The following is a 23202-nucleotide window of genomic DNA, read 5'->3' as shown; positions in this document are numbered from 1 at the left end:
GAAACTGTTGGACTGTTTTCCAAAGTAGTTATATCATTTTTCCTTCTAACTAGTGATATGTGAGAGTCAGTTGGTGCTCATCCTTGCCCAGACTTGGAATTGTCATTCTTTGAAATTTTAGGTATTGGGTTGGGTGTGTACGGATATGTAATTGTGGTCTTCGTTTGCATTTCCCTAATAAATCATGGGGCTAAGCATCTTATAATGTGCTTATTTGATGGAGTTTCTGTTTGCATTTTTTGCTCTTTTAAAAAATTGGGTTGTCGATCTTCTTATTATCAACTGTTAAGTGTTCTGCATACGTTCAGAATACAAGCTCTTTATCAGATACAGGTTTTGCAAATGTTTCCTCCTACTCTGGCTTTTTTATCTTCTTAACGGAGTTTCTTGAAGAGTAAATATGTTTAATTTAATATTAGTTATCATTTAAACATATTTCATACTTGTTATATTTCATCAAATAAATCTGTTTCTTCTTCAAGGTCACACAGATTTTTCCTATATTTTATTTTAGCAGTTTTAAAATTTGATCCATTATGATTACATCTATAATCTGCTTTGAGTTATATGCGCATCATGTGAGATAAAGATACAGGCTCATTTTATTGCATATAGCAATACAGGGTCCCAACATCATTTGTTGAAATATAATTATTCTCTACTGAATTACCCGAACCTCTACCTTGGAAATCAATTTACTATATATGTGTCTATGTCTACTTCTTGATTCCCTATTACATTAAATTTGTTCATCTGTATTTATGTCAATATCACACTCTTGATTAACTCTGGGTTTATATTAAGTTTTATAATCAGGTGGTATAAGTCCCCAATCTTGTTCTTCTTTATAATGTTATGTTAGCTATTTTTGATCCTTTGAATTTACATATAAATTCCAGAATCGGTTTGATAATTTCTGCTAAAATCTGTTGGGATTTAGATAAAGACTGCAGGGAATCTACAGATGGATTTGGAGGAGAATTGACATCTTAAAAATACAAACTTCTGATTCATGAGCATGATTTATTTCTCCCATTTATTTTATTTTATTTTTAAAATTTTTTATTTAAATTCAATTAGCCAACATATAGTACATCATTCGTTTCAGATGTCGAGTTCAGTAATTCATCATACATACAACATATAACACCAAGTGCTCATCACATCATGTACCCTCTTTAATGCCCATCATTCATTTATTTGAGAGAGAGAGAGAGAGAGAACACATGAGCAGGAGGGACAGAGGGAGAGGGAGAGAGAGAACCTCAAGCAGACTCTGTGATGAGCACAGGGCCCAACGTGGTGCTCAGTCTCACGACCCTGAGATCACAACCTGAGCTGAAACCCAAGAGTCGGACACTTAACCTACTGCACCACCTTGGTGCCCCTATTTTAGTGTTTTCAAATTTCTCTCAGCAATGTTTTGGAATTTTTTTGGAGTGTAGGTCTTACACGTATTTTGTTAGCTGTATCCCTAATATTTCAAATTTTTGATATTATTGTAAATGAGATATTTAAATTTCTAGTTGTTCATTGCTAACAAATAGAACTATAACAGATCGCTGTGTTAACTATGTATCCTGCGATCTTGCTAACTCAGATATTAAACTTTAAGATATTTTCATAAATTACTTGGAATTTTCGTCCCGGACAATCATGTTATCTTCCTTTCCAATCTGTATGCCTTTTATTTCTTTTTCTTGATGTAATGCTCTTGTTAGGACATCTAATACAATGTTTAGTAGAAGTGATGATGTAGACATCCTTGCCTCATTCTCAGTCTTAGAGAAGCATTCAGTTTTTTACCTTTGGGTATGGTATTGGCTATAGGTTTATACAAATGCTTTTTATCAAATTGAGGAGAATTTCTTCTGTTCCTAGTTTGTTTGAAGTTTTTTGTTATCAATGGATATTGAATTTTGAAATGTGCCTTTTCTGCATCTATTGAGATGTTCATGTGAGCCTTTTTTTTTTTAGTCTGATTATATGGTAAATATTTGATTTTTGAATATGTATATTAAAACAATCTTGTATCCTTGAAATAAATCATTCTTTGTCAGGATGTATTATGCATGAATTTGGTTTGCTAAAATCTTAAGGATTTATGTATCTGTATTCATGAGAGATATTAACAGTTTTCTTTCTTGCCATATCTTTGTCTATTTTGGCTGTAGGATAATGATGGCCTTGTCAAATGTTTTGTGAAGTGTTTTCTCCTCTATTTTCTGGAGCATTTTGTGTAGAATTGGGATTTTTTTTCTTCCTTAAATGTTGGTAGTGTTCCCCAGTGAAGCCATCTAAGCCCTGAGTTTTCTTTGTGGAAAGATTTGTAAGTACACGATTATTTTCTTCAATAGCTATAGAGCTATTCAAGTTGTCTATTTCTTCTTGAGAAAGCCTTGGCAGTTGGTAATTTTCAAGGTATTTGTTTATTTCACTTAAGTTGTCAAATTTATTGGTATATAGTTGTTTATAATATTCCCTTATTATCTTTTTTATTTCACTAGCTTCTGTAGTGATGTCTCCTCTTCAATTCTAGATATTTAAATTTTTGTCATACCCCCCCACCCGTCTCTCTTTTTTGATAAGACTAGCTAAGGATTTACCAATATTATTAATCTTAAAACAACAACAACATATGGGACTACATCAAACTACAAAGCTATGCAGAGTAAAAAACCAATCAACCAAAACAAAACAAAACAAAATGACCAAAGAAAAGGCAACTTATAAAATAGGGGAAAACATTTGCAAATCATGTATTAGATAAGGGGTTAATATCCAAGATATATAATCAGATATTAATATAGCCACTCCAGCTTTCTTTTGATTACTGTTAACATGTACCTCTTTTTATATCTTTTTACTCTTAACATATTTGTAAGTGTATTTCCTGTAGGAAACCTACAGTTGGTTTGTTTAGCACAATTTGACAATCTTTATCTTTAAATTGGTGTGTTTATCTCATTTAGATTTATACTTGGTCTAATTCTTCCTCTCCTTTTGGCAGTATACCATGTGTCATATTTTGAGGCCAACAGCTCTTAAAACTTTACGTTATAATTATTTCTCCTTACTCTGATTCTAGGCTAAAGAAGCAAATTTATTATTATAATTTTACATTCCATTGGTTTTCTGCAGTACCATACTGTATGGGCAACCAATAAGGTCCAGTATAGTCTGACTAAAAGTTATATTGCTCGTTATAAAGCTGTCTTTGTAACCAGGGTTAGCCCAGGAAACTAATCAGAGTGTGCTACTGTTCTTCATAGCTAAGGTTTGTGCCTTTGACCATGATTATCCCCCTGAGGTACTACCACCCTTGGAGGTCCTGAATGGGTGTTCTGCCTTCCCAGACAGCTCTATTTTTGCTGTAACTGAAATAGGACCTGGATCTAAATGAGTGTTTCTTAAACAGTGGTCTATGGAGCATTTACGTAAGAATCATCTGGGGTATGTCTTGGAGTGTAGATGCCTGGGCAGAAACTCAGGCTAATTGAGTTTATCTCTGCAGGTAGGCCCCAGGAATCTGTAGTTTAATAAGCTTCCCAGGTGATTTTCATGCACGCTCAAGTTTATGTTATGAAGTCTGATAATTAAAGCAAGGCATCCTCTGTATTTATAATAATATTTATAAATTTTATGCATGTGTTACTATATTAATGCTATGAAGAGCATAAGCACAGGCAAAAATAAATCTTAAAACATTGAAATTTAAAAGAAATAAAAATAGAAGTTCTGATATTTATGTCTATATTCCAATGGTTGTATTGTATTCACTCACTTTGGATACCCCTGTTCTAAACCTTAGGGGAGCTGGGTAGGCTGAAGGCTATCTGGGATGGGACTCAGGCATAACTATTTTTAAAAGTTCCCCATGCCATCTCCATGTGCAAAAAGGTTGAGAATGTTGCTATTAGAACAATGCTTCTTAAACTTCAACATGCATAGGAATCACCTGGAGAGCTTGTTAAAACACAGAGCCTTGGACTCTATTTGCAGATAGGCCTAGATGAGGCTGATTTTACGTTTTTAACAAGCTCCCAGGTGAAGCTGCTGTTACTGGTTTAAAGACTACTCTCAGTAGCACTGTCGTACGGTGACAGTGCAGCCTCCCTAAACGTTCAGCTAGCTCTTCACCTGTGTAATATTGCCTAACTTGTAGTAATTAAAAATTGAGATTCAGCCTATGCCAATGTTAGTGAATTATTCTCTTGGGAATATAATAATTACTTAAAAATCGTTTCATCATAGGCTCTATCTTACATGTTTCAGGAAGACCAATGATCTCACTGTACAGTAGGTCATCGTGATCATAAATTCTGTGACCTAAATTAATTAATATCGTGGCCATATGCCCTTCACCATGTGATAACCAAGATACATCAACAAGTTTATTGACCTACATTTACTGAAAATTTTGTTTAATATCATATATTCTTGATATAAGATTGAGCCTGATTCCTATGATTGCAGGGCCCTACTTTTTGTAGAATTAGGTCTTCCCGGAATTCATTGGTACCAATTCTCAAATCTCAAAGAGTAGAGACAGAGGAAATAGGAGTGAGGACATTCAGTTCCAGTCTGACTTTGCCATTAATTCTCTGTGACATCTAAAAAAGGTATGTTCAATTTTCTGGGCCTCATATTCTTCATCTATAAAATAAGGAGTTGGACAGGTGAATATTTTTAAGTTCTTTTTCAGTTCCAAAATTGTCTTCTCTATAATTTTACAAAATACTGGACCCAGAACAAAAAGGTTATTATGTGAGTTTGTGTTGATTCAGTAATTCAGCACATTAAAAAAAAAAAGAAGAAGAAGAAGAAGAAGAAGAAGTTGAAATGCTTAGCTCTCTGGAGCTTTACTTGTCAGCTTTCAGGGTAGAGCCAGTATAATTACAATGGGTACAGTTTCATGGCAGCTTTGCTCGATCCTGCTGTTGCAAGGAAACGTCTCCATAGACTCTACTTCATCTCCATAGAATCTACTGCAACTGTGAAAATCATCAGTTTCAATCTTCCTTTGGCAAAACAAAAGGACTCTGTTATGCTGGCAGAAATTGTAGTCTTCTGTATAAAATTTTGTGTGCTAAATAAAGAACCTAGATAACATTGTTGCCAGCTTAAAAAAAGAAAGATCAGTGATTTTTAATAAGGTTACAAATGAGAGCTTCTAATCTGTTAGCCCCGGGTAGGAGTGACAGGTAACTGACAGGAAGCAATTGCAAGGGATGGATTTAGTATTTGACTAATTTTAAGGACTCACAACCTAGTAACCACACAATGCTTGGGAAAAATAGAAGTATTTTAGGTGTTTTAAAGAAAAGAAGTGGATTATAAAACTCACTCTTGATTACTCGATAATTCCACTTCTGGATATGTTTCCTAAGGAAATAATTAGAAGCATGGTAAAAGCCGTGTTCATGAAGATGCTGAGGATAGGGTTATAAACACATACAAAAGGAAAATAGTGGAGCAGCCTAATGTCCAATAATAGAGCAGTTAAGTGAATCACTCTATCTGCAGGATTGGATAATATGAAGACACAAATTATATTATAATGATTATACAAAAACATGGAAAGGACGGTTACAGTCTGTTAATTAATGAAGCCCAAGTACAGAATATGTCCCATAATAATCATGACACAAAATCATGAATATTGAAAAGGTGGCAAGAAACTATACAACATGCAGTAGTTACATAAGAATTAAGAGGTCATGGGTGACTTTTTCCTCCATTTTTCCAACTTTCCATAATATATATGTGCTATCTTTCTATCAGAGTGGTTCAGGGCACAAATGATGCAGCCATACGTCTATGTTCAAACCTGGCTCCACCTCTTATCTGGATGAATTTGGAAAAGTTATTAACCTCTCCCTCTCAGGTCCTCATTTCTGAAGTGAGTATCATTTTAGCAACTCTCTCATAGGTTGTGAAGATTTAATGAATTAATGTGTAAAAATCACTTAGATTGGAGGATATGGCATATGGCAAACATTATAGAAGTGTTTGCTATTTATTATTGTTTAAAATCATTTATCTTCTTTCATCTGTAATGTCTTTTCTATTGATAGAAACCCTGCACCTTTTTTTTAAAATAAAGAGAATATAAAAGTTGATTCCTCAAATCATTTGGTGCCTCTGACACAAATACACCAATTCCACACAATTCAGGAAAAATTACTGCTAAGTTTATATATTTTATACATAATCCCTGCTCTGCTCAAACTCTCATTTTAGATCTTATTTCTTGGAAAGTTTCTTGCATGCACTTAGCTACTCCAATCGATTTATAGGCACTCACACAAATGTAAGCCTTGGTGATTACCACTGGGCTTAAACTGAGATGTTTGACTTATTTTTGCTTGAGTCTCAGAAATTCCAGAATTCTTTGGGTGTCTTTGACATGCTATGATCCTGGTCGTCAGCAAATAAGGAAAGCTTACTTTTTAGACAACGATCCATCATAGGCAATCTTATTTCAAAAACTGCTGGGAGCTAGAATCTAACTTTACTTGTTCTAAAACTCCTTGGCACAAAATTTGTTTCCATAGTCATAGGCAATACAGAAGAACCAAAACTCAAACTCGTTAAAAATCAGATAAGCAAAAAGGTTTTAAGCAAACTTTTAAAATGAGAAAAATCATTGGAATATTTGGAAGTAGATGAGACCTAGTTATTGATAAATACTAGTAGTGACATATAGATTTCTAATATTTAAAAATTTTAAATCAGAAGAAAATTCCTAGTTCCGCTGCTCCTTTGTCCTAATCCAGCTCCTCAGCGGCAACAACTTTTATTTTTCAGTTCTTACTGTTGTTACTTCCATGTGTTTAAATAATGTGCTAGTACTTCTGGGTCTTGATTTTTTTCTAATCTGACAAACTGTTTTACCTGGCAAGTTAGTGCATTTGTATGTGTAATGATTGCTGCTATATTTGAAATGATTTCTACCATCTTATTTTGTGTTCTTTTTCTCCAGTGCTTTCCCCTCCCTCCATCTTTTCCTGTCTTCTTGGATTTATCAAGATTTTAAAAGTTCTCTTATTTGCTTTAATTAGTTTAGAAGTTCTGCATTATATGTCTGCTGGTAATTTGACTTAACAAACTTAAATTGATTGATTTTTAAATGTTAAACCAAATCAGGAATTTGCATATAAACCCAACTTTGCATGATATAGTATTCTTTTCATATATTGCTGTTTCTGAGTTGCTAATACTTTAGAATGTTTTCTGTTTATATTTATGAGTAAGATTGGCCTCTAACTTCCTTCTCTTTTACTGACATTGTGGGGACCAGGCAATACTAATTCTTAAAATCAGCTGAATCAGTTGAGAATTAAAACACTTTTTCAACACTTTGGAAGAGCTTGTGGGCAGTTAGAATTATCTTTCCTTAAAAGTTTAGTAGAACACAGCACTGAGACAATCTGGACCTGGAGTTTTTGTGGTGGAAAGTTTTACATTACTGACCTCATTAATTTAACATTAAAATGTCTTAAGAATTTATTTTATACAAATTAAAAATTTTTGTCTGTGGAATCTATAATGATGCCATGTTTTTTCACGACTAAAATGGCTACCTTTCTCTCTTTCTCTATCAGCCTATTAATTTCGATAGTCTTTTCAGTTACTTGTGACCCTCTCTATTGTGTATTTGTTTTCCATTTTGTTAATATCTTCTCTTTCTTTGAAATTACTTTCTTCTCACTTCTTGTGAGGGATTCTTAGCTCCTTTGTTTAAGGCTATACAGTTCTCTCTACAGAGTGATGTCTTTGCATCTTGTGAATTTTGATATGAAGTATTTTCAGGTTTTACAAAGAAGTGGATCAGAGTGAAGCAAGAGGTGGGCTGTAGTAGATGTTGGGACGTCTGTCCGATCACCTTTCTGGAAGGAATCACTGATCCCCTCAGTTGCTGAGAGTCCTCCCGGCAGAAGACCTGCAGCTCGAGGCCCCCTTCATATACTGCCTTGACTGATGAGAGTGTGCCTCGCTCATGGTTATTCTTCCTTCTTTGGGCACTCTGCACCCAGTGCCTGACTCACATGGGGTATAAATTCCTGACCCTCTCTCCCCAATTTGGGATGGCACTTATGGGTAAGCTTCAAAATTTCCCCTGGAGTCAGCTCAGGTTTCTGTTGAAATTTCACAGCTATACTTCTGTCCAATCTTGTTTTCTTCTTTTTATTCCTACAGGTATGGCTCTTAAGAGTTCCTTAAAAATCCCCTGGTGGGATAATCTCTGTATCATTCTTCTCAGGGAATTAAACTTATGAGAGACGGCTTTCTGGAAGAAATGTTATTCAAGCTGAGAACTGAAGTAGGTGTATATAAGAATATATGCAGTAAGTACCAACAGCTCATACGACTGGGGAGTAGAAGGTGTGTGCATGTGTATGCGTGCTAAAGTGGGGTGATGGTGGGGAAGCATGGCAGTATGAGAAAAAGAGCTAGAAAACCACACTTACTTAAATCACAAAGGAGCTTATAATCTACCTTGAGGAGTTTGGGGCCTTACATCCCACTAGTAGTACTACAGATGTAGGTACTAGGCATAGTTCATTGATTAGAAGGTCTAGGTGGGAACTTTTTGCCAGATAGAATTCCAGAATATAAGTGGAGCCAAATTTCATTCAAATAGTAAAGATACTACCATTTCTTGAAGTATGATAGTACTTAGCCAACAACAAATGTTTGCAGAGAGAAATGATCACCGAGTGATTCCAGAGTTTTTAACTACCCAGTTCCTCATTAGAAGTCCATTTCACTGTTGACTTACCCAGCAGGATTTTGGAAAATGTTTTTACTGTATTGGGGCCATGGGTAGCCTTCTACTCTTATGGCTTGCAGGCAAATGGCACCCACAGGGAAAATTCTACTGCACATTGTCAGTTCTCAGATATGCAACCAGATCACTGCTGTGCTTTATTAAAGGCATAAATCTGAACTTGTGCTGAATATGTACAAAGGAAATTTGATTTGTACAACTTTATAACATCAAAGACTTACTCTATTTACTGTCTCATTAAAGGATCAGCACCACAGTAATATTTTCTAATAGTTGATGTCACTGACAGATCTGAGTTCCCTATGTTTTAAAGGCAGTGGAGAATGCGACATAATCATAAATCACATCCAAGCTAATACCTACTTCTTCAATTGTCAACAATGTATCAGGTATGGAAAAAGTGCTGATTTTATTATTATAAAAATGCAGTTAAAATTAAGCTTTTTGGTGAGAAAAAAAAACCTACCTCTAAGTATATAGAGGGTCTAAGTAGAAGGAGATGGCAGAAGGAGAAAGAGGAGAGGGGGAGGGAGGAAAGTCAAAGGATATCTACCTTTATTTGACTGGAGAGGAAAAAACAACAATGTTTTTATAAAGATTTGAATAAACACTTCAAAAATCTGCCACCAGCAATAAAAGTCAACAGAGTCACTTTGATAATGGATTCTGCTGAAAGTAGCAAATCCTGTTGCATAAATACAGTACTTCAAAAGCAATATTTCAACTCCTGAGTGACAGGTTGTTAACTCTACTGGTTGAGTGTATCTAAGAGAAAACAATGTTTGTGTATGGAGTTTCATAAACAGAATTGGTAGGCACAGTGATATTTTGTGGTCTAGCTCAACACGAGGGAAGTTTTTTCTCACCGCTTTAGTAATCCAATGAGGATTAGTCATATGTTCCCATTTACCTGCAGTGGAGGCTGGGAAATGTAATCTGTGACTGTGAAGCCACTTCTCAATGTCATCTCTATGCTCTGGTGATTTGGGGAGGGGGGCAGTTAATTCTTCCACATGAGCCATCACTGTCCTCAGAAAATAGCAATGGATCCCCTTTTGATTTACTTTTCTGGTAACTTCTGCATTGAAATGCAAATATCTAATCTATATCCAATCCTCTGCATTTAGAAGAAAATGATTATATTCAGTTCAATTGAATAAAAATCACTTTACTAAATATTATAGGGATCTGATGTTGTTGAGTTTCAATGTTAAAGTCTGTAAATAAGATATTGTTAGGGTCCTCAGGGAACTCCTAGGGAATATATTCTAATAAAACTCAATTTCAATACAATATAGGAGGTGCTAGTCTCTTTTAAGAGTGCTAGAAGTTTATTCTTCCTATATGTAGTTTTTAAAGATTTTATTTATTGATTTATTTTAGAGGGGGAGAGAGAGAGAGAGAGAGCACGGGGAGGAGCAGGGGGGCAGGGAAATGGAGGAGGAAAGAATCTCAGGCAGACTCTGCACTCAGCACGGAGCCGATGTGAGGCCTGATATGGGCCGATGTGGGGCTCAACCCCGCAATCCTGAGATCATGACCTGACTGGAAATCAGGAGTCAGCTGCTTAACCGACTGAGCCACCCCGGCGCCCCTATTCTTCCAATATTTTAATGAGGCATCATTCATTAGAGGATTGTCAGGAGCTCAGATACAATTATACTAACATTGGAATTAAGTTTATTTATGTCACATGTCAAGAAATGAACCAAACTTTATAAGATTTTACTGTATCTCTAAAATGTAACCGTGTAGAGAACTTCACACTGCATTGAAAATGTCTGATTTTGGAGAAGGCTCTTCTCAATTCTGTGTCTCCAAAGTGGAGGAATAGCTTCCAGGCAGATGCAGAGTAGCCAATGTCATTTTTATTCCATAACGTAACACATGCAGTCAATCTTCTATTGACAGCTAATAATTGATATTTTGCTTTAAGGAGCTTTAGTTCCAGAAGTTTTCCTCATTAAGGAGTTTGGCATCCACCCACCAACACAGCCACAGCACAGACAATAAACACTTCATCTTTCCTGTATCATTACTTGCTATGTTCTTCAGTGGCCTCCACAGCCAGAGTTACTACTCCTCAGTCCACTCCCGTCATTTTTGATGAAGAATCAAATGCATTTTTGGATCTTCAGTTGGAATTAGGTATTGTAATGGAAAGAAATTAAGCCCCAAAAGCCTGGGTCTGCCATGGTGTGACCTGAAATATGCATTTAGCCATTCCATGTCTTCATTCTCTCATGTGAGAAACAGTCTCAGAGTAATGAAGCTTGGATGCCCGATGTATTTTGTTGAGTGAGTCTATTATTCTAGGACATTTCTGTGTAATTATGCTGTTTATGCAGGGAATGCCAATGTAAAAAAAAGGAAGTCTGGTGGATGTAGGCTATACGCCTTCTGTTATTTAGATATAACTTACCTACTTGTTCAATTTGGAAATCAGTTGTTTATGCTACCTTCTATTTATGTCTTAGGCTTCTTCTGTGCTATAGCTTTCTTAACTCCATAAATACAAATTATCGACTACCTGGAACTAACTTCATAATCTACAAGCTTAAAAATTGCACAATTCTTCTGTTTGGCAATACTCTAAGGAGGAAGATAATGCATTGAAAATAAATGGGCTTGGTTTTGGGAATGCTTCCAATTCTGAATCCTTGGCAGGGTTGGACTTCCACTGGAAAATGAAATTAGCCAAAGCTCTAGCTCAAAATCTTTTGAAAGATAAAGCTATGGGGATTACTCTAATGTATTCAAGGTGTCCATGTGCTTTGAGTACAGCTAATAATAAGCTCCCTGGAAAATATGATGAAGACACTGGCAGATTATCAAAGTTCAATAAAAATCAACTTCATGCAGATCTAAGACTACCATTTCCAAAATAGATTGGTGGATTTAAGGTTTATTGTTTCATTTGGAATGTTAAGTTTGGGAGTGTGGGAGGCATTTTTCATAATCACAAGGAAGAGGACAATAAGCTTTGCCTCCCACATTCAGTGTGTATCCTCATGCTGTTTTATCTTAGCATCTGAAATTCAAAGTAGCTTCCTCCAAAGCAAAAGGCCACCCAGGAGCTGGAATGAAAGGAGCATGCGGAGGAATTTGCGGTGAAATTTGGCCACAGGCCCTGAAAGCCCCCCTTCCTGTATTTTTTGAGAGTGTTGGGTAATCTTTGAGTGCTCCTCATGTGATGGACGTTCTACCCACCAGACTCAGTCTTTAGGAATTCTAGAGTCACACTGTATTCTTCTCAGAGTGATTGGACCTTAGGAGTGACTGAAGGTTATGACTTGCCTGTTCCAAAGTTCAGAGGAACTAATGAAAATGTTTCAGATCATGAGAATCTCCCTAGTAATCCAGCTACATCTCAGGTTCATAGAAAAGGGTTTAAGTTTCATAACTGAATAAACTCCCTTTCTATTCAGGAATTATATAACTTCCAGCAGTCATTTTCAACCAAGGAGATGAAATGAAGGTTGAATCAAAGTTACCTGTGACACTTTTTTTCAACTTACACACTCTCTCCTCTCGACAGGCTCCATTTTCTCCCCCAGATTCTAGCACATTCTTGCCTGTGGGGCGGCATGGATAGAATCTGCCACTGTGATCAATAGTTACCTATAAGAGTGGGTTGTATCTCTGCAATACTGGGGTGGGGAAAAGGTTGAGAAAGAGCTCTGCTGTTTCAGAACAACATATCTTGACAGTGTCTCTAGCTCTTCAAGGATTTGTGAAGTTAGCAATGGAGACCCGCAGGCGAAGTTCATTATTTTTTTAAAACAACCCTATATCTACTGAAAATGAAGCTGCTCTAGCTGCTGGCTAAAACCATGTCTCTTGTCCTCAAGCTAAAATTATATCAACTCATGGTGATGAGGTAACTATTGTAAGCTATGGGGAAGCTCTGATGAACACTTACATGTTCCTTGATGAATAGAAATGGAAAGCATGAATCTCTATTTAATTAGCTCTAGTTATTTGATGGACTATTTCAAAACATGGGACACATAGAAGAAAAATGATAAAAGGGCACGTGGCACTAAAATGTTTGGAAACCATTGACCTCAAATGAAGTAGGTTTCAGCACAGGGGAAATGTCTTTTGATTTTTCCTTAATTGATAACTTTCTTATTGATAGTAACATCTATAAATACATCTCTCTCTCTCTATATATGTGTGTGTGTGTGTGTGTACATATGTATATAATATGTATTATATATGTGTGCACAGATTTGTATTTTGTTCTATGATAGGTAGGACTGAAGAAAGAAGAACAAATCTATTAAGGATAGAGTTCTTTATATATTGACAGCTGTAATCATTTATTAATTTTAATTATGATCTTTTAAAATTATTCGTGCTTGATTAATCTCCAGTAAATTTGAGTTCCACACCCTTGCTCTTCCTGGAATGGGTGCTGTGGGTGGTGAGATCGTGGGAGGCTCAACTTCAGAATGCATTTTTACAAAATTACTATCATCAGTAAATTCTGGGTCTTACATAAGGTATGAATGATTGACCTGAAAAATATATCTGTGAATATGATGCTTATTAATATAGTTCACACTGCTTTTTGTATAATGGATGATAAACGAAAGTTTGGACATTTGGGTGTCTTTCTTTCTGCAGTATTAGCAAGAGTTTCTACCAGCAAGCTGTCATTAAGGAAGTTGTTACTAAGGAAAGAAAATCATGGTGGGAGACCCTGAAAGCTACCAGCTTTTAACTTTTGGGGAGCGGCAGAAAGCTATTTGCCCTTTTTCTATTTCCTTCCTAATACCAATTAGAATTGAATGGGGGCAGGACAAAAGTGGCAGTGCTTTGTTACATGGCAGTGAAAAACAAGGGCGCGAGAATGGGTGACATAGTTTCCAGATGAACAAATATCTGGGTCTGTTGGTTTGATCTTTAACGTATTGGTAAGAAAACAATGGAAGGAGAAGGCTGACCTGTTGATTTTCCTTCCTGGAAGAAAGGTGTCTTTTAATTCGGAAACTCAAGTGCTATTCTAGAAGAATTCCGCTTTTTAAGGCAATAGCCAACAGGTTCTTGAGATTCCGGGTCATCCTTTCAAGTTGCTGGGACAGAGAGAAAACATGCGTGATCAATATCAACCCCAATTCATTCCCATATTTAGTTAACAATATTTTGGCACTCTTGGAGTGATGCCGGGCTATAATATTTATCAGTTAGTGGCCATAGTGACTCCTCAGTCAGATTTTAACACAAGGAGGTTGGACAGAGGAAGAAAGAAAAGAAAGAAAGGATGCAAACCTTTGCACTGTGTGAAATAATATATGAATTCATCTTTCTGAGATCCCTTTTTCATCCCTGCCTGTTTCCATTGTAAAGCAGGAATAATAGCTGGAAACTTGAAAGCAGTTTGACATCTGTCCCACTTCACGTGTAGAATATCTGCTCTCCATCAGTGGGCCATCTCTCTAGACAGTGCTCAGAGAGGAAGCCCATGGGGCAGGAGCTTGAGAACCAACATACCATAAGCCTTTCTGTGGGCCGTCTAGTCAGAGGGCTCAGAACAAAGTCGGGAGGAGAGTCTTCCAGGTTTACATGTGCTCTGAGAGCCTAACAAACAATCGCAGGGAAAAGTCAGAGGTCACTGTTCCTCCGTCAACAATTCCAAAGTTATCTTCACCCCGCTTTGAACTTCTTAGTGAATTTTCTGTGCTTTGTACTCTCCCTCCCCATTACAGTACTTAGCACAGCGCTCTGCACTCACATCAGCCTCTCAACAGTCATGAGCAGGTTGGATGTAAGTTAAATTTGAAGTAGTGGGTTGGAGGCAGGGGGATGAGGGTCACACAAACGCTCCACTTGGATCTGCCCTGTGAATCGTAAGTTCTGGAGGCCTCGCTGCTGCCTTCCGAACCCTTGTTTCTGGCGCTAAGGCAAGTCCATTCCTGCAAGGGCGGGACTCCTCTTGTGGGTAACTCAGGCCTGCAGACTCTGGAGGCTTGGCTGAAACCTTTAGAGCTGCGTTGCCAGTGTGAGACTCTTCCTCCCGACCCTCCTTGCTTTCCCTCTCCTTCAGCTGGAGTCACACCTGCAGCCCGCTCCGAAGCCTTCCCCTGCCTCCTCCAGCTTCCCCTGCTCTGCCCCTCACAGGGTTATTCTCCAGCCAATCTTTTGTGGTCTAACCCTATCTTGGCATCTGCTCCTCAGAGGACGTGCTCAAACGCAGGAGGGAAGCTGACTTCCTCCCATGTTTTAGAGCTCTAAATCTGAATGTAAATAAGGTTTTAGGGGAAACCAGGCAGATATCCAAATGGGATTCCGAAATGTGCTTGGCCACCTTCCCTCTCTCTTAACTCTTTTACCGCTTCCCAGCCGGGTAGCAGAGATCAGCCAACTTTGTCACAAAGGGCAATATAGTAAATGTTTTATGCTTATGGGTGATAATGTCTCTGCACAGCTACTCAACTCTGCTACTGTAGTGTGAAAGCCACTGCAGACCATACATAAAGGAATGGATGTGTCTATATGCCTGTGTTTATTTAAAAAAACAGGTGGCAGGGCTTATTTGGCATGTGGGCCATAGTTTGCCGACCCCTGGTCTTTCAAGTACACATCAGAGATTTCCTTTGGCTGACTTATTCAGTCGTTTATTTAGACCTCTGGAAATCGAGACGATCTTTTAAGCTAGAGAGAACAGGAGGATCTGTGTTCTGTATTAGCATCTGTTCCTTTAGAAATGTCTCACTCTGCAGTCAGCATTGAAGGCTCTCTTCCCTGGGGCTCTTGTAGGGGCCCCGTGATACCTGCTCCTCAGCTCTTTTTCATTTTGCTTGCACATTGCTAAGCACTCCACTTCCTATTCTAGCAAATGAAGCTTTCCTTTGTTGTTGTTGTTGCTGGAGATTTTAAAAAACTGAAATATAATAAGAGCATGACTGCATCTTGTAAAAGCTTCTAGCAACTACAATAGGAGTCACTATGGCAACTCACATTTTTTTTGGATTAAAGCATTTTGGAGTGGGAGCTGATGAGAAAAAAAAAAAGTGTTGCATGCAGCCAACTGAGGTTTTGACTTTAGCTAGAAAAATACCCCAAAGTTTTCCAAGAGGCATAGGAGTGGGGGGAAAGGAAGCAGAGCTGATAAAAGGACCCAGGACTGAGAACAAACTCAGGTAAGAAGTCAGTCAATCAAACAGCCCAAGTACTCTGAAGCTACAGGTGAGATGGGGAGATTTTACCTCACTCATTATGCTTAATTGGTGGTGAACGTGGATATTTAGTGATTGATGTTTAAATGCTCACTGTGGCTTCATTTATATCCCTGCTTGGACGGTCTACTTGGATTGTACCATTCTCAAAGAAAAGATTTAGATGGGGGCGCTGGGCCCATTTGGATTGCCTTTGGCACTTGTTCCAAACTCCAAGACAGAATGGAAGATAATGGCCTCCGTTCTTGGATGTGGGGTGGTGGCAAAGTAAACCTTGGCTCTACCTCCTGAGAGAGATTTCCAACTCAGAATGGATTTCTAAGCCATCTTCACCCTGATTCTCTGTCCTTCCCTCCTTCTTTGTTCTTGTTGAGGCCTCCGTCAGAGCCAAGGCTGCCAAATAAGCAATAGGTGATAAAGCTTCATTTACACGGAGCCTCTTAAGATGATGACAGTGTGCAATAGTTTTAACGAAGCGTTCAGAGTTGTGAGGGTTAATCATCCAATTAGTGATAACATAGCATATAACAAACATAAATCATTAGCAATAACAGTAACAGTTACAAAGCGATGGAAGGACTGAGGATGACCGCCATGACAACTACAATAATAATGAAATGTGTATCATCTCATTTGCTTTTCACAGCGTCGTCTGTAGTTGCCATTTTACAGATGAGAAATTTTAGTCTCAGAGTTTGATTCTGATGACATGATTCAACCAAGGGCATAAAACTGAGAATTCACAGAATAGAAATTGTTGGCTAGTCTGGCTTCCGATGGCTGGGACAAGTGTTGAGGCTCAGAATTCTGGAGTCGGATGATCAGGGTTTGAAACTCCATCCTATGCCTTGCTCAATAAGTTACTCAGCGTCCCCGTGTCTGCTGCACAAGGTTGCTGGGAGGATTAAGTGAGCACTGTTTGGAGAACGTTTAGAATCATGTTTGGCATATGTACTACACCAGAGTTTGTAAAATAGATAAATAGGCCATATGGTTTTCAGGAAGTTGAATACATTAGCTGACCTGAGGAAATTTGCCTGATCTTTCTGGGCTTCATTTTCTATTTAACTGCAAAATGGCGATAGGAATGGTGCTTATGTTTTAGCTGCTTACCAGGCTAATTGGACTCAATGTAAAGACCTTAATACAATGCCTGGGACTTATTAAGGGCTCTATTCTGGTAGCTTCTGAGGTAGCCTGGCTTCCCTAGAAAACAGAACAAACAAGATATATGTGCATGTGTATATTACAAACATATGTATATATATATATATATATATATACACACACATATATGTTGCACATATATATTTACTATAAGGAGTTGCCTGATGCAACTATAAAGACTGAGAAGTAAACCCAATATCTGCAGTCAGCAAGCTGGAGAACCAAGAGAACAAGTAGTGTAAATTGTAATCTGTGTTAAAGACAGTCAAGCAGAAAACACTCCTTATTCAGCCTCTTATTCTATTCAGGCTTCAATGAGCACCACTCACACTAGGGAGGGTGATCTGCTTTGCTCTGCCTATCGATTCAGACGTGAATTTCATCCAGAAACACACTCGCAGACACACTCAGAAGTAATGTTTGTTATGGACTGAATGTTTCTGTCCTTCCAAAATTCATATGTTAAATACCTAACCCCTAAGGTGATGGTTTAGGAGGTGGGGGCTTTTGGGAGGTGATTAGGTCATGAGGGTGGAATCCTTATGGATGGGATTAGTGCCCTTATAAAAGAGACCCCAGAGAGAGAGACCCTTTGCCCTTTCCACCATGTGAATTTGCAGCAAAAAGACAGCCGGTCATATAAGAAGCAGGTCTTCAACAGACATTGAATCTGCTGGTGCCTTGATCGTGGACTTCCAGCCTCTACAACTGTGAGAAATACATTTCTGTTGTTTATAAGCCACTCACTTTATGGTATTTTTGTACTAGCAGCCCGAATGGACTATGACAATGTTTAATGAAATATGTAGGTACCCCATGTTAGGGGGTCAAGCTGTTAGATAAAAGTAACCATCCACGTTATTATGGTTGTTTTTACTACTGTTATATTATCTTATGTGGAGGCGAAATCTATGCAAGCACATCAATCAGACTAAATTGAACTGTAGTCAAGTGTAAATGGTTACTATGGAGGAAAATGTGTATAATATTTAAAATTTCTTAGAACACTCATATTATTTGAAGATTAATCTGCTTGGTTGAAAAAATAATTTCAACTATATTTTAAGGGCATTACTTTTTATAGAGATGCATCTTGTTCAGGCATTAGACAACTCAAGAATAATAGGTTGACCAAAAAGACAGTGGCCTCAAAATAGACTGATGTATAAACATATTAGGACTTTCCTTAAGTGTTGGAATTTTAATTCATCAGTTGGACAGCAGGCTTTTCAAACAGCTAAATTAAGACAGTTCTTGCAACACAAAGCACCCCTGCATTGAGGGGAACTTGTGAGACATCACGGGTGGTTTGCTAAAAAAGAAAGATCCAGAGGAAATTCCTACCACCTACAAGAGCCAAGCTACAAGTGCTGTGCACAGCTCCCTCAGGCTGCCACCATGAGGATCAACCTGCAGCCTTGTAACTTGGGAAGACGAGTGGCTTGTGCCATGATCCCCCCTGCCCTCCCCTCCAGCTTTCTTTTTGTCTCCCCACTTTGTCTCTCCGTCTCTCCTTCACTTATGCTGGACTTCGGAGTTCTACCAGTTAACCATGCTCATCCTTTACTTTCAGGCCTGTGCACAAGCCACTCCTTTCAATGGGGGTCATTCTTTCCTCACTCTTGGTTACCTGCTTCTCATCCTCTGTCTTAGCTGAGGTATCATTTCTCCAAAGAGGGTTTCCATGATGGCCCAGATGAGATTAGATCCTGCTCAGATATGCCCCAAGAGCATATGTTTCCCTCTTTCAGCACCATCTTTCATTTAATTATTTTTCTTACTATATTTTTTAGTAACTACATGTACTAAAGGCATGGCCCATTTTCACTCTGTATTCTCAGTTCTTACCACAGTGCCCGACACATAGTAGGACCTCATTAAATAGCATATCTAATTGAATTTAAGATGTATTGATTGTAAGACACCTCAGTATTGCATATACCTCTAGAAGAAAAAAAATCTTCCAATTATCTATGACACGATGCTTTTTTATCTTTGAGCATTTTTATTCTGTATTTACTAGAAGATGTTATTTATTCTGATTTAGACACAGCTTTTTTATCACATACTACTCTTGTATGTCTATGAAAAGAAGAAAGTGAAATAAACTGGTTAGTATGTTTCATAAATGCCTTCATATTTAGAATCTGAGTCTTCTGATTTATTGTATTGTATTTTTTATTGTGGGGAAGTATACATGACATAAAATTTAGTATTTTAACTCTTTTCAAGTGGACAGTTCAGTGACATTAAGCATATTCACATCATTGTGAAATTTGTTTTTTAACACTTTCGGTATTTTTTTTTCCTCCCACAAGATACTACCTTCTTTGACATCAAGAGCATCAGTGATAACACATCTTAAAAGGATGATCCACTATTGTCTCTGAGGATTTGGTACAAATTTCACAACATCCCTCAAGTATTTATATACACGTGGCCCAGCAATGACAGATCCACCACGACTGTAGCTGGGCCAAAGAGATTTTAGGAAGCATCCCATTTCCAGAGATGTTAAAAGTGAAAAAAAAGGTAAGACAATAGACATGGCATTTGCCAAATAAATACTGTAAACTATATAAATACATGTAAGAAGATCTGACACATATTTATGTAGATAGGTAGGTAAATATCAATGACATCTTGTGCTCAATATGTGTGTGAAAAAGGAGAAGTCCACAGCGGATGGCTTACAGACAGGCCTCTTTGAGAGCTTTAGAGGCCAAGGCAGGAGTGTGGCATGATGCACCCTCCTTTTTCTCCAGCTTCCTGCCTCTCTAGGGTGGGGCGAGAAGTGGGATGGGGCTTTCACTTTTGTGGAAGAAACTTAGCTGTCTCCTTCTTTTGAGCTTATACACTTTCTTCTTCAGCATCATACCCTCTCACTGTAACATCTGACTGAATTTATACACAGTGACTTAGGGTCTTGATTCTGTTAAGGCTTTAGGATACCGCAAAGTTTATATAGTCAAATCTTTATTTAGTAAAAGAGGAAATTTGATATCCATAGAGGTAAGAAGCAACTTTCTCATAGTCACATGTAGACAAATACAGAGCAGAGTAAATGGAGTAGACACGTCATGGGCTAAGCAGTTGGGAAGCCTAAACTCATGTATGTTCATCTATAATACATTGGGCTGAATTGTGTCTTCTCAAAATTCATATGTTGAAGTCCTAATCCCTAGCACCTCAGAATGTAGCTATATTTGGATATGGGGTCTTTAAAGAGGTAATTATGGTTAAATGAGGCTGTTGGGTAGACCTAGTCCAATCTGACTGATGTCATTATAGCAAAATGTTGGGATACACAGAAAGAGACACAAAGGTTGTGGCAAGAAGGTCGCCATCTGCAAGCCAAGGAGCAAGGACTCAGAGGGTGCCAATCCTGCCAGCACCTTGATCTTGGACTTCCAGTCTTCAGAACTATGAAAGAAATTTCTGTTGTGTAAGACTCCCCTGTTGGTGGCATCTTGTTATGGCAGCCCTAGCAAACTAAGACATCTTGATGAGGGAAGAGAAGAGGGGATTCAGAAAGACAATTAGACATGAAGGAGGAGTGCACTGGAACGTCTTTAAAAACTTACGGCAAGATTGGGCTATGAGTATAGTTCAGGGAGTCTCAGGAGAAGCTAAATTCTCCCTCAAACCACAACACTTTTCTTCCCAAGGCACTCAAGGAAAAGATGAGGCAAGAGCAAGTTGTCTCCCGCATGGTGGGTGGCCAAGCATGGCTTGGTGGGGGAATGCCATTAGAGAACTCTGGTCTGCTGGGCGAGGGAGTAGGATGAGGGCGTCTTTCCTTGCAGTGAATTCACACCTGTTTTAGCCCCTGGTTGGTTATGCAAGAGGACAGTATACACAAGAGAAGAAAATGATATTCTTGGCAGTTTCAGGTTTTTACTTCTTCTTGACTAAGTCTGAGCTACTTATATGTCTCAATAAAGTCATTCATTTTATCAAGATTTTAAAATTCATTAGTCCCCTATGGGCACCCGGGTGGCTCAGTCAGTTAAACATCTGCCTTCGGCTCAGGTCATGGTCCCAGGGTCCTGGGGTCGAGCCCCGTAGTGGGCTCCCTGCTCAGGCAGGAAGCCTGCTTCTCCCTCTCCCACTCCCCCTGCTTGTGTTCCCTCTCTCGCTGTGTCTCTCTCTGTCAAGTAAATAAATGAAATCTTTAAAGAAATAAAATTTATTCGTCTCCTAATGTATGGATTTTTCTTTTCTAATTAAAATAATACATCTTCTGTATTCATTATTGACCTTTTCTCATATTTTTTTTTGTCTTCTCCCTCTTTTTTTCCCTACTCTCTATTGCCTCCAAAGAAAATTTAAATCTTTTTATTGTATTTGGTTCCCTTGGAATCTTCAAAACACTTGCTCTCACGTGCTGCCATGCTCACCTGTTAACCTGCGCTGTCATGTGGTTTCTCTGTGACATAGAGATTACATTCTTTTCCACATTATCCCTGATTCCTGTGGTGGATCTCTTTCAGACTTATGGTCTTCTTCTGAGTCTCCATCATTATGCTCTGTTCTCCTGTCCTGCACAGGATGTCTTTAACTTGCTTGTTGTTGCCTCTTCCTTGAAGGGAATAAATCTATACCTGGTGTTTATAAACAAATACAGTGTATGGATTGCCTTTGACCTCACTCACCAACCACTTGAGTACTTGCTCTGGTTGGTTCTATCTTATGTGCATGACAAGAGCAGAGCAAATTGTTGTACATAGTCTTCATTTCCATTTCTGGAGTTTGACAGCCTTTTACCTAATGCAACCCTACTGAAGTTCAATATGTGATGCCCCTTCTTGAACTCCCCCACCCCAACTTCCTTTTGTAATAAATTGAATCAGTGCACTAGGTGAAAAAGACTAGTACTCAAAATGTTCTGCTCCTCTGGCTCTTTCCATGCTTGTGCTTAAGACCTGTTCCTACTTTCTGGCCAGTTATTTTCTGAGTGTTGCATTCCCTAGATGGATATAGAAAGAGGGGTATGATGTCCTGGGGGAAGGAGAAGCATGACAATATCATCTTGTTTGCCTCAAAAAAAAAAAATATAGAATCCACACAGCAGCAGGTTTCATGCTCAATGTGTTGGTTGGTTCATATTCTCCTTCTGAGTGGAACAAACAGTGAGGAAATAAAAAGATATGTTCCTTTCCGTTATCTAACGTTTGCAGAACAACAGATCTGCTTTCTCTTCAGAAGCAAAATACATGTGGGATAATAGTTGTATTTCCCAGTCCCATTTCATTGTTTTAATTCCGGTTTTAGGCAATTGTATGAGTTTTCATCTTTTTCTTCAACTTCTAAGTGGCTGTCAGGTTTGTCATTTTGCTTCTGACATAGTCACAGTGTCTGGAATACCCTAGGTGCTCAAAAAATAATTCACCTCATAAATGGATGAATGTCACCATTGTTATATGTCTGGGTTATTAGGACAATTAGCTAGAATAAATTTTTAAACGAGGCTTCACTATTAAGGTTGGTTTCATTAAATTCTAGTGCCAATTTTATTTTCTTCTTATTTAGTAATGTGGGTATATAACAGAAGTTAATAGGGGCCCCTGGGTGGCTCAGTTGGTTAAGCATCTGCCTTCGGCTCAGGTCACAATCTCAGGGTCCTGGGATCGAGCCCCACATCAGGCTCCCTGCTTAGTGGGGAGTCTGCTTCTTCCTCTGCCTCTGCCCCTCTCCCCCCAGCTTGTGCGCTCTTTCTCCCTCTCTCAAATCAATAAATACAATCTTTAAATAACATAACAGAAGCTAATAAATTGATTTGGAAATTTTGATGTGTAAGAAATTGTATTAAGATCAATCTTTTTGTTTTCACAAACATGTATTGAGTGCCTATTTAGGTTAGCACTATGGCATGATAGAAGTCTTTTCAGCTAAGGATTTGGGGGTGGCTATATAAAGATGACAAGCACAGATTTAATATACAAATATATTTTTATATTCAGAGTAATTAAAACGTATTGTGAGATATAATAGAGTAATGTAAAATGTGCAATAAGATACAGAAGGAGTGGGCGCCTGGGTGGCTCAGTTGGTTAA

This window comes from Eumetopias jubatus, unplaced genomic scaffold (genome assembly GCF_037043125.1).
Source record: "Eumetopias jubatus isolate StellerSeaLion01/CBP00866 unplaced genomic scaffold, mEumJub1_p1.0 scaffold_2, whole genome shotgun sequence".
In the NCBI taxonomy this organism is placed as follows: domain Eukaryota; kingdom Metazoa; phylum Chordata; class Mammalia; order Carnivora; family Otariidae; genus Eumetopias; species Eumetopias jubatus.
Note: the sequence above shows the minus strand (reverse complement) of the source record.